Below are 15,393 nucleotides of genomic sequence, written 5' to 3' on the forward strand. Positions count from 1 at the left end.
AGGTGTTTGTAAAAGAATTAAGTGTGATTTTAAACACAATTAATTCCTGAGGAGAAGAGCTTTTCTTGTCAAATGAGCCAACCACATCAACTAAAAAGGTAAGAGACAATATAAGTTAAAAGAATTATGTGTAAAAAGTGGCTCAAAGCCTGGTGAATGTGAAAGAAACACAGACAAGCAAAGGTTGACTTGGCATATAGTAACCGTTACACTGAGGCAGGATAGAAATAAAGGTACAAGGGCTATCAAATCAATGCAAACATTCACAGCAGGAGAAATATGAGTGCCTTGGAAACTGATCATAGTGACCTTGGATTTGCTGATGAATTACTTTGTGTCAGGATTTACAGTGGAGACAATGTCATCATGCAGACATTCACAGGAATTGAATCAGAATTGGGGACCCAATAAAACTAGGATAAGCAATATCGTAATAAAGAAGGACTTAATGGCAATCAAGTGACAAATCCACAGGAATAGATGGTTTCCACCACTGCATTTTATGTAGGTGTGAATATTGTCAATACTCAAGTATGCCCGAAGAAAGTTCACCTGACTTGGAAACCATTCCTCTGGATTGGAAAATAGTGAATGTCACTCTGCTAATTTAGAAAGATGAGAAAGGAAGATCAGCGAATTATAAACTAATTAATCTAACAGCAGTGGTTGGAAAACTGCTCAAATTTGTAATTAAGGATAGTGACTGAACACCTTCAAAATTTTCAGCTGCTCAGGGAGAGTCAAAATGGATTTGTAAAGGCTGGGTCATGCATGATGAATCTGATTGTATTTTTTTGAAGAGGTAACTGAAACAGTGGAGGGGGAATATATATGGATATTATTTATATCGACTTCCAGAAGGCAATTGATGAAGTTCCACCTAAAGAGACTATAGCTAAAGGTGAAGCCCATAGACCTGCAAGTAAATTATTATCCTGGTTAGAAAATAGGCTGAATAGAAAAAGACAGAGTTTAGATAATGCAGAGGTAACAAAAGCAAAATACTGCAGACGTTGGAAAATTGAAACAAAAGCAGAAAATGCTAGAAATAGCAGATCTGGCAGCATTTGTGGAGAGATTGAATAGAACATAGAAAATCTACAGCACAAACAAGCCCTTCGGCCCACAAGTTGCGCCGATCATATCTCTACCTACTAGGCTTACCTATAACCTTCAATCCTATGAAGTCCCATGTACTTATCCAGAAGTCTCTTAAAAGACCCTATCGAATTTGCCTCCACCACCACCGACGACAGCTGATTCCACACAGCCACCACCCTCTGAGTGAAAAACTTACCCCTGACATCTCCTCTGTACCTACTCCCCAGCACCCTAAACCTGTATCCTCTTGTGGCAGCCATTTCAGCCCTGGGAAGAAGCCTCTGAGAATCCACCTGGTCAATACCTCTCAATATTTTATACACCTCTATCAGGTCACCTCTCATCCTTCGTCTCTCCAAGGAGAAAAGACCGAGCTCTCTCAACCTATGATTTTGATCAAATATCTTTCTTTAACTATAGGTACTCTAATTGACTGGATGTTGTGTGCCACAAGATTCTGTATTGAAATTTTTAAAATTATATATTAACTTTAAGTGATGGGACCAATTAACTTATTTTTAAAGAATATCGTGTGCTGTTTGATTTAGAGTGCTGTTGATTGTTTTAGAATGTTGTAATGTTCAAACTATGAGCAGAGTTTTCAGAACAGATTGTTGGGTTTAGACTGCCTTAAGTGAAATGGGGAAAAAAATCTGTTTCAGGTTTTCATTTATGCAGTCTCAACCAGGCAGGGAAAGGCCTCAAAGAAGAGCAATGTCATTGTAATGATGCTTAGTTACCACAGTGTGGTGGTATATATTCTACTGGGTGGCATTTTCAGTTGTTTTAAAATCGAAATGGATAGTTTCTTGTTAACAGGAAAGTAAGAAGTGATCAGGGATATCTGGAATATGGTGTTGGGCCATAGATTAAGTATGATTTCATTGATTGGTGCAACATGTTTGAGAGTGCGGTGGATCATGTAAGTTGAACATCATGTGAATCAGTGTCAGAGGGGAAGGAACGGGTATCACACCGGTCAGTTTCGCTCGGTGTCTGGGAGAATAAGGTTATCTAGTCACAATCACACGCCTGGTTGTGGGAACTTTGCTGCTGCGGCTCCTACAATACAACAATAATGGCATTTCAAATCAAAAATCGTTGACTGTAACTTATTTGTGGAGCGGTGTTCTTTCTTTCACAAATGAACTGTAGTAATCACTCTGTTTCATCCAGTGATATGTATCCAAAATGTGTCCTGCCTCATGTTACACTTTTATTGCTGGGTGCAGGTTTCACTATTACTCATGATTCTGCATTAGATAGAAAGGGAAGAACAATGTAAAAATGCAGGAGTTACCTTGACAGTCAGGAAGGTGAGTTGTCCATACCGCTTATAGAATCCTGTGATCTGGTTATTGTAAATACATGGTTGGTAGTCCAAGGTTTTCTGGCAGTGAAACGGGTCAGTTAGTCAGCTAGTTAATTATTCATTGAGAATGATACACCTCTCGCTCAAGTCTTACTGAAGCTCAAAGGCCTCCACACAGGCTGGAGATGATATTTTCCACATTAGTGACTCGCAAGTACCTTGCTATCAGATACACTGATTTCAGTGTCCCAGAATCTGCCCAACAGTGTGAAAGGGGTAGTTCACAGATTGTGGGCAGTATTTTCCACCGATACCGTGGTGTGTTTTGAAGTGGTGGAGAAAAGTCCATCTTTGGCTGGTGACAGAATCTCCCTGTCCCACCACTGTCACTGGGGCTTCCTATTGTTTGCACCTTTGGCTGCGAGAGGATCCACGGCGGTGGTGGGGGAGGGGGGGGTTGGTGGTGATGGTAGTGGTAGAGAAGGATGAGGAGGAGGAGGAAGCTATTCTCCTCTTAGCCTCATCTGTCCCAATTAAAATAGTCCTAGAGACAGTTACTTCCCATTCCTGGCAGAATCTATCATGTAGACTCCCTATCCCTTTTATAATATGATAGAGGCCTCAAACTACATAATACTGTAACTGTGGCCCAACCAATGCTTTGAATAAATTGATCGTTATCTCTTCACCATTATTTAAAAAAATCTAAATTGCGTTGGCTTTTTCATGATTGCTTTATTCCTTTCAGCGAATTACATGTTTGAATTTTTTGAGGGTGTCACCCTTCAATGTGTTTCCATTAGGTGCACACTCACTCTAATTTTTCCCTTTAAAATGATTCCCTCTCACTTATCCACATCATGTGGAAATTTCTAGCTTACAGCCCATCTACTAACATTTAAATGCCTTTTTTAGTCATCAACCATTTTCCAAACTTCTGTCTTTTGGGGGATATCATCAAACTTAAGGATTATGGGATAAATTTTCACTTTTGTCCACAAGAGATAAAGGATCAGCTGCTCAATTTATACTTCTTGGAATTTCATTCCCATTGACCCATTTATAGCAGGTGAAAATCAGACATTTGATCCACAAACAGCACCATTCACACTACTGAGGTTAGACTGATTCAACAAGATGCCTCGTTTATCCCACTCCAGACACTCAGCATAAAATCTCAGTCATTGCATACAAGACTATAGATCAAGTGCTGAAAAATAGGATTAGAATGTGCCAAAGGCCTCTTGCTATGCTGTAAAACTCTATGACTATGACATCTCCATGCAGTACTGAGCGAATGCTACCCTGCTGGAAGTTCTGCCGGTCAATGTTGTGTTTTACAGATACTGCCAGCATGTTGTCTTATCTGCAGATTTCCCAGGGATGGACAAAGTCTGGGATGTTCAGGGCTTTTCTCACATCTGCGCGATTTAATCAGGTTCACGGTGCAGGAGCATTGAAGCATGGGGGAACATCGTTCCCTGATGTAGTTGCACTCTGATAAATGAAACACATAGCACAGATACACCATGTAATACACATGCATGCCAAAAATAACTAGTGTATCACAGGGAGATAAGTGAATTTTTAAAATTATACTGGACACTGCAGATAATTAGGAATTTGTTAGCAAAAAATATCTATAAGGAAGGTGAATGGACCATTGGTATTTTGTAGAATTGGAATTAAGGATTGGGCACATCCGAATTCAATAGAATGAGAGTGAATGGAAGGGAACTACTCCATTTGTAGTGAATGGGATCCTATATGGTAGGAGTGAATAGAAAGGGATAGGGAAATAAAATGGAAATAGATGGTGTGTATCTCTGGCAGTGGGAACTGATAAAATCGGAAGAGATTCTTGAGATTTGTGACAAAGTGGCTGTTCCTTCCTTTAACTGCCCCAGCACAATTCAGGTAAAGCGAGTAGTCATTGAGTCCAATTATGTAGATGCTATAGAAGACTTCCTGCATCTGTGAAGAAAATAAATTTTCACTGACTGTTTTCTCAGGTTATCTAAATATCCACCAGTTTGTCAACTTTGTATCACATCTATCTCTCTTTTTAACTGGGAACACACATCTGGGCTATGTCTGCATGTACACTGACAGTCACATGCACAAATCCATGAGGACCAGTTGAAAAGCATTATGGGATCCTGAGCTTTATATAGAGGCCAGAAGTAGGAAATTAAAAGTTGTGCTTAGTAAGATGTTAAACTGTCAACAATCTTATTAGAATAGACAAAATAAAAAAAATTCTCTGGTGCCAGTTGAAACAGAGGAGGGGAATTCTCCCTGGTGATCGAGCCCTCAGGGGAGAGGGTGTCTTAAAGAATGTTATTGGACTAGTAATCCAGAGATCCAGGGTGAAGCTCAGCGACCTGGCTTCAAATCTTATCTCGGCAGTTGGTAAAATTTGTATTAAATAAAATCTGGAATTTAAATTTAATGACGACCGCGAAATCATTGTAAGAATCTATCTGGTTCACGAAAGTCTTTTAGGGAAGGAAATTTGTTGTTGTTACGTGGTTTGGCCCACATATGACTTGAGATCCCAATGTGGTTAACACTTAAATGCCCTCAGAAATAGCCTGGCAAAGCACTCCATTCAAGGATAATCTGGGATGGGCAATAAATACTGACTCAGCCAGTGACGCCAACACTTCCTGAATGAATTAAAAGCTAGTCTCAGTAACAGAGACAACAAATGCTGGCTTTGCCAGCAATGCCCAAATCCCATGAAAATTTAAAAAAAACTCCAATTAGCATAATTTAATGTTCTGATATATTACATTGTAAATCAAGGGATCTTGCTGTGTTTGGGATGTTCTGAGGTGGTGAAACATATTACAGGACTACAAAACTTTCCTTTGTCCTCAGGGTGTGGAATCAGAGTGAGCAGTGAATGAGGGGAACCTACTGATTCTTGGCAGTAATGGTTGCTGTTAGTGACAAAGTTGCAGGTTCCACCTTGGCAGCAGTATGTGTTCAGGTTTTTCCACAATCTGTATCAGGGATGAAAGAAAGAGAAGAGAAAATTGTGATTTAATTCACAACATCTGACTGTGTCTTTTGAGTGTTGAGGGCCAGGCATCCTTTATTGTGAAATATCATGAGATAGTTCCCCTCCTTCCCATCCTATCCCTTACCCCAGCCTCCTTGTGTCATTTCATTGGTACTTCATGAGTCTCTTGTCTGCACTGTTTGGAGCCAGCAGTTCATTTGTGGATTATGTAGTGGTAATATCACCGGACAGGTAATCCATAGACCCAGGCTTGTGCTCTGGGGACATTGGTACAAATGCCAGCATGGCAGCTGGTGGAATTTAAATTGCATTAATAAATTTGGAATTTAAAATTGGTCCTCAGTAATGGTGACCATAACAACTATCATTGATTGTTGTTAAATCCATCCAGTGCACTAATGTCTTGCAAGGAAGGAAATCTTTTTTCCTTACCTGGTCTGGCCTACATGTGACTGCAGACCCACAATAATGTGACTCTTAATTAGCTTCTGAAATGGCTGAGCAAGTCACAAGGGCAATTGAGAATGGACAACAAATGCTGGTGCAGCAAGTGATGCCAACATCCCAAGAAGGAAGAAAAATTAGTGATGCTTGTTTTGGTAAATATGTATATGTAAACCCATACTTGCAAATATTCGACTATTATTGACATAATTCTAATGCGTTTAATGCACTGTTGTAGACTCCATAGTCATCACCATTGTTTGAAATATTATGTCTCACTGTCACCCACAATGTGCAATAAATGCCAGTTAGCACCAATATGTATAGAAACACACATGCCAAAGACCTGACCATAACTATTAGGGGCTGGAAAAGTCCTGGTGAATTGACCTCAAGGTCACTGACAGAAGCTTGTTCTGTGCCATAGATATTGCCCAATAGTGACAAAATGCTACCTCAGACATACAATCTATCAATTCATTCAAAAGGAATATTGAGAATTTATAAAATACTACTGAGTGAAAGTTTACTTGGAATAATATTTTTAATCCTATCATTGCCTGTTTGCGAAAGCTAAATTTCTGTTATCAGTTTTCTCCCTCATGCACTCCTATATCCAAATGTAGAATGTAACATATCTATGTAAACATTTAGCATTGCAATGACACCTTCCTGCGAGTGAAGGTGCTGCCAGCACCATTTTTGGGATGGTGAAATTGCAGTGTTAAAAAATTATGAATGTCGTTTCTATTATACATTCCTATATCTACATTTATAATGGAAACTAAACAATCTCCTGTGACATTGTACACAACAAATCAAAAGTTTCTCAGGTCTGTCTCATATTGCCTTCTCTTTGTTCTTGCTTCTTTCTTCTTAACTGTTATTTTTGCTTTTCCCTTTCTGCCTTGCCTTTCATTTCCATTTCTTATTTTCCTTTCTAATGCAAGGTGCTGTATCAGGGAAAGGAGACCTCTATGGAAGTGGAGATTGTGGAGAAAATGTGTTTCCCCAATCCTCCATCCTATCATGTACTTACACATTCACAATCCTGGTACTGTTCCCAAATCCTGCAGTCAGTCCGTTCCTACTTGCTTCCACAAGGCAGCTAGAGAAAGGATAGGACCCCCCCCCCCCAACCTTCTTCGCTGCCTAGTCTTCTGTGATTTCCAAACTTCACTCTCTTGTGTTTTCTTTTTCCAAAGTGAACTCTAATTGGAATGAGAAAAGGCTCCCTGTGTTTTTGTCTCTATTTTGCACTTTGTAAACTAGGTATTAGGAACTCACAACTGTGGGAGAATAAAACTTAACTCAAAAGGAAGTAAGAACAGGAGTAAAAGGGATGGGGGAGTTGCACTACTGGTTAAGGAGAATATCAGAACTGTACTCCGGAGGACCCCTTGGAGGACTCATACAGCGCAGCAATATGGGTAGAGCTCAGGAATTGGAAGGTTGTACAATGTTGGGGGTTTACTGTAGGCCACCCAACTGCCAGCGGGAGATAGAGGAACAGATATGTAGGCAGATTTTGGCAAAGTGTAAAAATAACAGGATTGTTGTGGTGGGAGATTTTAACTTTCTCTATCTTGACTGGGACTCACTTAGTGCTAGGGGCATGAATGGGGCAGAGTTTGTAAGGAGCATCGAGGAGGGCTTCTTGAAACAGTATGTAGATAGTCCAATGAGGGAAGGGGCTATACTGGACCTGGTATTGGGGAATGAGCCCAGCCAGGTGATTGATGTTTCAGTAGGAGAGCAGTTTGGGAACAGTGACCAAATTCAGTAAGCTTTAAGGTACTGATGGATAAAGATAAGTGTGGTCCTCGAGTTAAGGTGCTAAATTGGGGGAAGGCTAATTACAACAATATTAGGCAGGAACTGAAGAAGGTAGAATGGGGGGCAGATGTCTGAGGGCAAATCATCATCTGGCATGTGGAAGCTTTCAAGTGTAAGTTGACAGGGCTTCAGGATTGGCACATTTCTGTAAGGATGAAGGATAAGTATGGCAAGTTTTGGGAACCTTGGATAATGAGAGATATTGTGAGCCTAGTCAACAAGGAAAAGGAAGCATTTGTCAAAGCTAGGAAGCTGGGAACACACGAAGAAGGAAAGTAGAAAGAAACTTAAGCAAAGAGGAAGGAGGGCTAAAAGAGGTCATGAAAAAGCATTGGCCAGCAGGATTAAGGAAAATCTCAAAGCTTTAAGAGCAAGAGGATAGCCAGGGAGAGGGTTGGCCCACTCGAGTACAAGGGAGGGAATGTATGCGTGGAGCCAGCAAAAATGGGCGAAGTATTAAATGAGTACTTTGGGTCAAAGAGAAGAACTTGGTGGATGATGAGTCTGGGAAAGGGTGTGTAGATAGGTTGAGTCATGTTGAGATCAAAAATGAGGAGGTGTTGGGGTTCTTGAGAAGGTAGATAAGTCCCTGTGGCCTGATGGGATATACCCCAGAATACTATGACAAGGGAGGAAATTGCTGGGGCCTTGAGAGAAATCTTTGTATCCTCACTGGTTACAGAAGACGTACAGTAAGAAGTCTCACAACACCAGGTTAAAGTTCAACAAGTTTATTTGGCAGCACAAGCTTTTGGAGCACTGCTCCTTCATCAGGTGAGTGAGGACTTGTGTTTACAAATAGGGTATATACAGACACAAACTCAATTTACAAGGTAATGGTTGGACTGCAAGTCTTTACAGGTAATCAAGTCTTAAAGATACAGACAATGTAGTGGAGAGAGGGTTAAGCACAGGTTAAAGAGATGTATTGTCTCCAGACAGGACAGTTAGTGAGATTTTGCAAGTTGTGGGTGTTTCAGATAGTGTGACATGAACCCAAGATTCCTGGATGAGGCCGTCCTCGTGTGTGCGGAACTTGGCTATCAGTTTCTGCTCAGTGTTTCTGTTTTGTCGTGTGTCGTGAAGGCCGCCTTGGAGAATGCTTAGCTGAAGATCAGAGGCTGAATGCCTGTGACTGCTGAAGTATTCCCCGACTGGAAGGGAACACTCCTGCCTGGTGATTGTCAAGCAGTGTTCATTCATCCATTGTCGTGGTGTCTGCATGGTCTCCCCAATGTACCATGCCTCGGGACATCTTTTCCTGCAACGTATCAGGTAGACAACATTGGCTGAGTTGCAAGAGTATGTACTGTGTACCTGGTGGATGGTGCTCTCACATGAGATGATGGCATCCACATTAATGATCTGGCATGTCTTGCAGAGGTTGCTGTGGCAGAGTTGTGTGGTGTCATGGTCACTGTTCTCCTGAAGGTTGGGTAGTTTGCTGCGGACAGTGGTCTGTTTGAGGTTGTGTGGTTGTTTGAACGCAAGAAGGGTGAAGGGTAGTCCCATGATTGTCGTCTGAGAAAGTTGGTGTGGTTTTTAGCTGTGACATGTCCCTTCGTTGTTCAGTACTGCCCCGGAGCACAGAAGCTACAATATCTTCTCCAGAGCCTTCAACATGTCATCGATGAAGACGAACATTTCGCCAAGGCCATCCCCACACCGCCAATACTTTTCACTGTATGTTAATACATGTGATTTGGGAAAATATTTCAAAATATATATCCCCCTATCCATATTTTGAAATATTTTCCCAAATTTTTGACTATCAGGTTTTTAGTTCCTGCGATTATAATTTTGATTTTGTCTTCCAAAGGGAATTCCTCTAATTCTGTGCAATGTTCAGATGAAAACAAGATGAAAGAAAGGATCCCAGGCTGCTCCAGAGGTCGATTAGCTGCACCCAGTGTTGCCTGTGCAAATCACATTCGTAAGTAGGGGCACATCTGCCATAGAATGTGAGAGAAGAGTTGCTAATACAAACTTCTTTTCCCTTCCAGTTGGGGACCACTTCATCTGATATTGTCACTCAGCCTCTGATCTTCAGGTAGGCGTTCTCCAAGATGGCCTTCAGGACACACGACAAAGCAGAATTGCTGAGCAGAAACTGATAGCCAAGTTCCGCACACATGAGGATGACGTCAACCAGGATCTTGGGTTCATGTCACACTATCTGTAACCCCACGGGCTTCCAAAATCTCACTAACTGTCCTGGCTGGAGATAATACGCATCTCTTTAACTTGTGCTTGGCACTCTGTCCACTCACATTGCCTGTACCTTTAAGACTTGATTCCCTGTAAAGAATCGCATTCCAACTGTTATCTTGTAAATTGAGTTTGTGTCTGTATCTGCCCTGTTTTTGAACACAAGTCCTCAATTACCTGATGAAGGGGCAGTGCTCCAAAAGCTTGTGCTGCTAAATAAACCTGTTGGACTTTAACCTGGTGTTGTGAGACTTCTTACAGTGCTTTCCTCAGTCCAATGTTGGCATCTCCACACTGTGGGGGAGGTCCCAGAGGACTGGAGAATAGCCAATGTCGTTCCTTTGTTTGAGAAGGGATACCAAGATAATCCAGGTACATCAGTGGTAGGGAAATTATTCGAGAGGATTCTTCGAGACAGGATTTATTCCCACTTGGAAATAAATGGATGTATTAGTGAGAGGAAACATTGTTTTGTGAAGGGGAGGTTGTGTCTCATGAACTTGATTGAATTTTTCAAGGAAGTGACAAAGATGATTGATGAGGGTAGGGCAGTGGATGTTGTCTACATGGACTTCAGTAAAGCTTTTGACAAGTCCCTCATGGCAGACTGGTGCAGAAGGTGAAGTTGCATGGGTTCAGAGGTGAGCTGGCAAGGTGGATACAAAACTGGCTTGGTCAATGAAGACAGAGGGTAGCAATGGAAGGGTGTGTTTCTGAATGGAGGGCTGTGACAAGTGGCGTTCCTCAGGGATCAGTGCTGGGAACTTTGCTGTTTGTAATATAAATATATAAATGATTTGAAGGAAAATGTAACTGGTTTGATTAGGAAGTTTGCGGATGACATAAAGGTTGGTGGATTTGCGGATAGTAATGAGGACCATCAGAGAATACAGCAGCATATAAATTGGTTGGAGACTTGGGTGGAGAGATGGCAGATGGAGTTTAATCTGGATAAATGTGAGGTAATGCATTTTGGAAGGTCTAATACAGATAGGAAATATATAGTAAATGGCAGAGCCCTTAAGAGTATTGTTAGGCAAAGGGATTTGTGTGTACAGGTACACAGGTCTCTGAAAGTGACAATGCAGGTGGAGAAGGTAATCAAGAAGGCTGTACTTTTTACCGTGCCGTAATCGGGCGGCCTGACAATTTAAATGCATTAGCATGCATTTAAATCAACTTAATGAACCGCGAGCCCAACTCTACCTCCAAATCCCACTATACCGCCTTCTAGTCCATTCTGGATCCGTGCTGTAAGCAACCTGCGGAATAAAAATCCAAAGTGGATTCCTGTTCTGCAGGGGAACTTCCGAAGCCCATCCTTCTCGACCATCCTTTGTAGACCACCCCCCATGAGCCCCTCCCCCTGGATCAGACCCCACTGGGAGGCAGGCCCCCCCCCCCAGCCAGACTCATGACCATCATCTGATAATTCACCAATATCAACATCAAATCCTCAGCATCTAAATCACTCCCACTATCATCATTGCATAATCCATCATCAAAATTGTTGCTGAGCTCATTTACCACCGCGAAAACGTCAAAACAGACTTCTGTTTATGCGCTGCCATTGTTGTTTACAACATGCCAAATGACTCGCTGTCGCCACTCATTTTAAAGAAAATGAAAAATAAATGAATAAAAAGGCTGTAATTGATTCAATAACTTTGTGATATGTATGTAGTACATTATACATAGTACTACGATATAAGTTATCTAACATCACTTAACGTCACTTTATTCAACAAAGGGTGGGGCATGGGACAGGGGGCAAGGTCAGGGGGCCTTACTAAAGCTCAGCCCAGGGGTCCGGGTGGTTGTTAACTCGCCACTTGAGTGACTGGTTATTAAAATACGTGCTGCTCAATCCATTCCTGACTGCAAACCCCTGGAACACAGAATGTAACATCACCACAAAAAGCTGGGCTCCTGCCACCCCCCATGTTTCACTTGAAGGACAATGGGGCCAATGTTCTCTCCACCCATAGCTATGATATGCCTGAAACAGCTGCCACTAGGAATTGGTTGTGGGATTGAACCGTGTTCCTGTGCACCAAATCACTGAGGTATACTGCAGCTTGTACCAGTAACTCAATGGGTATCATTCTCACCCCTGAATCAGGAGATTGTATTTGAATGCCATTCGAAAAACTGGAGGACGTCAGTTCAGCTTGGCACTTCAGTACGGTACTGCCAAAGTGCCTCATTGTCAGATGTTCTGATTTTTTTGGTACATTAAACTTCACCATCTCAAATGGAAACTGCAGCTTTCCTGGCACTATATCAAAGGACAGCGAGGTAATCCTTCCTTGTGTTCTGGCCAAATTTTATCCCATCAACATCAGAAAAACAGGTTATTGCTGGTTGTGTGAACTGGTTGTGTCCAAATTGGCAGCCATGTTTCCTACATTACATTGATTATACTTCAAATGTACTTCATTGGTTGAGAGACTGTTTGGGACGTTGTGATAAAATTACTCTCTCATACCCTTTGTTAAGTGCTTCAATCCCATGTGCGGGGAGAGGCAGCATTCCAGATTCCAATCGGGACAATCCACCCAAACAATAACAGATGGAGGGAGGATCATGGGGCCAGGAAGAGGCTGATCAGTGCCCAGAACAGAAATGCAAATACCTTGAAGTTAATCTTGGCTGGACTGTTGGTGATTTTCATGCTCAGACTCAGCACATAGACGCCCCCATGACTTACACCAGTGACGTAGAAGTCATTACCCCTGAGGTTGGGAAACTTTCTGAAGAAATCCTGCAGGGTGACCTGTCAAAGGGAGGTGGGGGAGGGAGGGTGACTATGAGATCGGTGTTAATGCTGTGCTTCCTGTGGGGTGACACAACTCACAGAGAACCTGCCAGCTGAAATCATTGATACTACTGGGCTCAGGTTTGCTGGCTGCCTTGAAAGCTTTGAGATGGAATTTATTCATGGTAACATCCAAAGCCATTCTGAAGTTAGCTGGGGCTCACTGGGTAGTTCCTACATCTCAAGAGTCAGAAGGTTGTGGGTTCAAATCCCAGTCAAAACACTTCAGTACACAATCCAGGTTAATCCCCACTGCTGGTATGAAACTGTATGCAGTCAGATGTGTTATCTTTCAGATGAGACACTAAACAAAAGTGCCAAATGCTTAAAGGCACATGGCACTATTACAAAGAAAACTAGGGAATTCTTGCCAATGACCAATGGGATCTTGCTGTGCTTAGACTCTTTCCCATGTTTCTTACAGGAATACTACCCTTCAAAAATAGTTGATTGTTTCTGAAGTGATTTGGGATTTGATTTGTTTTATTATTGTCACATGTATTAACATACAGTGAAAAGCATTGTTTTTTGTGTGCTATACAGACAAAACATACTGTTCATAGAGAAGTAAACGAGAGAGTGCAGAATGTAGTGTTATAGTCATAGTTAGGCTGTCGAGAAAGATCAACTTAATGCAAGGTAGGTCCATTCAAAGGTCTGACAGCAAAAGGGAAGAAGACCCTTGGGGTCCGGGTCCATAAGACTCTTAAATCGGCCTTGCAGGTGGAGGATGTGGTCAAGAAGGTGTATGGTGTACTGGCCTTCATTAATTGAGGGATTGAGTTTAGGAGTCAGGAGGTAATGCTGCAACTTTGTAAGACCCTTGTCAGACCCTACTTGGAGTACTGTGCGCAGTTCCGGTCGCCTCACTACAGGAAGGATGTGGAAGCTATTGAGAGGGTGCAGAGGAGATTTACAAGGATGTTGCCTGGATTGGGAGGCATGCCTTATGAAGATAGGTTGAGGGAGCTAGCTCTCTTCTCCCTGGAGAGATGAAGGTTGAGAGGCGACCTAAGAACATAAGAACATGAGAAATAGGAGCAGGAGTAGGCCATCTAGCCCTTCGAGCCTGCCCTGCCATTCAATAAGATCATGGCTGATCTGTCATGGCTCAGTTCCACATTCCCACCCTCTCCCCATAACCCTTAATCCCCTCGCTTATCAAAAACCCATCAACCCGCATCTTAAAAATATTTAGCGAGGCAGCGTCCACCACTTCAACGGGCAGAGAATTCCAGAGATTCACCACCCTTTGAGTGAAGAAGTTCCTCCTCAACTCCGTTCTAAATCGCCCCCCCTTTATCTTGAGGCTGTGCCCCCTAGTCCTACTGTCCTTTCTGAGCGGGAAGAGTCTCTCCACCTCTATCCTATCCATCCCATTCATCATCTTATACGTCTCAATGAGATCTCCCCTCATTCTTCTAAACTCTAACAAGTACAAGCCTAGTTTATTCAGCCTCTCCTCATAGCTCAACCCCCTCAACTCCGGTATCAGCCTAGTAAACCTCCTCTGCACTCCCTCCAAGGCCAAAATATCCTTGCGTAAGTGCGGCGACCAAAACTGCACACAGTACTCCAGCTGCGGCCTCACCAATGCCCCATACAGCTGCAGCAAGACCTCCCTACTTTTATATTCAATCCCCCTCACTATGAAGGCCAGCATCCCATTAGCCTTCCTGACCACCTGCTGCACCTGCAGGCTGGGTTTTTGCGTCTCATGCACAAGGACCCCAAGGTCCCTCTGCACCGTCACCTGCTGCAGTTTTTCGCCACGTAAGTAATAGTCCTTCTACCATTATTCCTACCAAAGTGGACCACCTCACACTTGCCAACATTAAATTCCATTTGCCAGTTCCTGGCCCATTCGCCCAGCCTATCTAGATCCTTCTGCAGACTCTCCACACCCTCTGCGCAATTTGCCGTTCCACCAATCTTAGTGTCATCAGCAAATTTCGACACCATACACTCGGTTCCCTCCTCCAGATCATCTATATAAATGGTAAATAGCTGAGGCCCCAGCACCGACACCTGGGGCACTCCACTAGTCACCAACCGTCAATCCGAATAGCACCCATTAACCCCCACTCTCTGCCTCCTGTTTGACAACCAATTCTCTATCCACGCTAACACCCCACCCCCAACTCCATGTCCCCTTACCTTCTGCAATAACCTCTTGTGAGGTACCTTGTCAAACGCCTTCTGAAAATCAAGAAAGACCACATCCACCGGCTCTCCTCTATCCACCGCCCTAGACACATCCTCATAGAACTCCAATAAATTTGTCAGACACGACTTCCCCTTAACGAAACCGTGCTGCGTCTGCTCTATCAAGCAATTCCCCTCAAGATGCCTGATAGAGGTTTATAAAATGTTGACAGGAATAGATAGGGTGGATTCTCGGAGGCTATTTCCCAGGGCTGAAATGGTTGCTACGAGAGAACACAGATTTAAGGAAGCAAGTACAGAGAAGATGTTAGGGGAAAGTTTTTCACTCAGAGGGTGGTGAGTGAGTGGAATCAGCTGCTGTCGGTGTTGGTTGAGGCGAACTCGCTGGGGTCTTTTAAAAGACTTCTGGATGAGTATGTGGGATCTAATGGCATTGGGAGTTACAGATAGTTCTATGGCTTGTTAGGTATAGATGTGATC

The 15,393-nt window shown here is 42.7% G+C and overlaps 1 protein-coding gene and 1 pseudogene across 2 annotated transcripts in view; one reads left to right on the plus strand and one right to left on the minus strand.

Moving 5' to 3' along the window:
- The window catches only part of slc38a7 (solute carrier family 38 member 7), a 103,002-nt gene that overhangs the window by 83,158 nt on the left and 4,451 nt on the right, over positions 1-15,393 (plus strand). Inside the window, exon 12 of one of the 2 annotated variants that reach the window (XR_013886501.1) lies at positions 9,725-10,165. The exons of the other annotated variant lie outside the window; for it this stretch is intronic. The gene's annotated coding sequence lies outside the window, so the exon portion shown is untranslated. Of the gene's footprint in view, positions 1-9,724; positions 10,166-15,393 lie in introns of those variants that run through there. 2 annotated transcript variants of the gene reach the window in all.
- LOC145342427 (lysosomal protective protein-like) overlaps positions 3,648-15,393 on the minus strand; it is a 36,278-nt pseudogene continuing 24,532 nt past the window's right edge.

This window comes from Carcharhinus amblyrhynchos, chromosome 4 (assembly GCF_965287045.1).
Source record: "Carcharhinus amblyrhynchos chromosome 4, sCarAmb.v2.hapA, whole genome shotgun sequence".
Taxonomy (NCBI): Eukaryota; Metazoa; Chordata; class Chondrichthyes; order Carcharhiniformes; family Carcharhinidae; genus Carcharhinus; species Carcharhinus amblyrhynchos.